The sequence below is a fragment of the Hyaena hyaena genome, unplaced genomic scaffold (genome assembly GCF_003009895.1).
Source record: "Hyaena hyaena isolate Hyena2069 unplaced genomic scaffold, ASM300989v1 scaffold_518, whole genome shotgun sequence".
Lineage (NCBI taxonomy): Eukaryota > Metazoa > Chordata > Mammalia > Carnivora > Hyaenidae > Hyaena > Hyaena hyaena.
Window position 1 is genome coordinate 147,226 of NW_024081151.1, and position 2,043 is coordinate 149,268.

Consider the following 2,043-nt stretch of genomic DNA (forward strand, 5'->3'; position numbering starts at 1 on the left):
ACACTTTTGGAGGCCCAAAACTGAAATAGATGTCACTAAGCTAAACAAGATTGTTTGTGTTCCTTCTGGAGACATGGGTGGGGGTGTGTGAGGGGAATCCAATTCCTTGTTTTTTCCAACTTATATGGACTACCTACATTTCTTAGCTCTTGGTCTTCTTCAAAGCCAGCATTAATACTGCTATCACTTGTACTATTATCATTATATCTACTTGGACTCTAATGTCTGTTTCACTTCTAATGACTTTTGTGATTGCATTGGGTGTAACTAGATCATCCAGAATGATCTACCCATTTAAAGATTCTTAAAGTAATTCTATCTACAGTTCCTTTTGCTCTGTAAGGTAGTCTGTTCATAAGAATTAGGAAGTGGATATCTTTGGGGGCCATTATTCTGCCTATTCTACTTTTAACATTGAATAAAGTCATTTTTAGATAGATGACTAAAAATCATCTATCTCTGAGTCACCAGAATCAGAGAGAATTCTGGTCTGGCCAGAATATTAGGAATTCCTGGTCAGTTTTCCAGCGTCTGCTCTTAAAAAAAACAAAAACAAACAAACAAAAAGTTAAGGAAGTTCCTCAGTTGCAACAAAACAAAACGAAACATCACCTAAACTCCTAAAGGAATAGAAGAACATTAGAAATGACAATATTTACTATGTTGACAAACATAAAAGATTATCTTTTTTCTTCTCTTAATTGATTTTTGTGGTTGACGTCTTTTATACCATGTTTAAGGAATCCTTGCCTATGTGAGGTCAGGAATTTTCTGTATGTTGATTGTTTTACCATTAACATTTAGAGTTAATCTAGAATTCCTTTTAAGGTTAAGTGTGATGTAAAGATTAAAATACACTTTTGTTTGTATAAGTATCCAGTTGACTAGGTATTGAAAAGACTACCTTTCTCTAATAGAAATGCAATGTTAACTTGGTCACAAATCAAGTGACAGTTTATGTTTGGTTCTGCTAGGTGCTTCAATCTTTTCTAATGCTCAGTTTCCCTACCTTTACATAATACTCTGCTAATATAGCTTTGCTTACTTTTTTACAGCAAATTAGTTCCTCACTTCTTTACTACTGGTACTATAATTTCTCCAGATTTGTTCTTCTGTAGTATGCCTTGGCTATTCTTAGGTTTTAAAATTCCAGTATAAATTTTTAAATCAGTGATCCAACTTATACTCCAAGTTTTACAAGTTTGATTCATATTGTATTGAATGTATATAATGATGTAGGAAGAGCTAACATGTTTATAGTATTGATTCTCATCCTTAGGCATCTATAATTTTTTAGTTATTTAAGTTTTCAGTTTCTCTTAATAATTAAAAATAATAGTTTAACTTGTACATCTTATAAATTTGTTATTAGATATTTAATATTTTGAGACTGTTACACATTGTATTACTTTAATTTGTTTATGGATTTATAATCTTTATGTATTATTATATACATATTCAGCTCTATATTAAATTTATTAATCTGGATAGTTTGTGGATTCTTTTGGATTTTCCAAGTACATTATCCTGTTTCCACAAATAACAATTTCACTGCATTATTCTAGTTTGTGTGTAATTTTTTTTCTTTTTGCATTTGGTATATTCACCAATAGAATACTGAGTCATAGTAATAATATCACGGGTCCTTTTCTCATACCAGACCTCAGTGGCACAGATATTAGTGGATATGCTGAAGTAGGGTTTTAATTATTATTCTTTATCAGATTAAGAAAACTCTAACTAGGGGCGCCTGGGTGGCTTAGTCGGTTAAGCGTCCGACTTTCGCTTAGGTCATGATCTCGCGGTTCGTGGGTTCAAGCCCCGCGTCGGGCTCTGTGCTGACTGCCAGCTCAGAGCCTGGAGCTTATTTCAGAGCCTGTGTCTCCCTCTCTCTCTGACCCTCCCCTGCTCACACTGTCTCTCTCTCTCTCCTAGAAATAAATAAAAATATATAAAAAAAAATAAAGTCTTTAAAAAAAAAAAAAAGAATTGGGCATAACTAGAAAATCACCTAGGAAGTGGACTATTTAGAATTGGGCTATA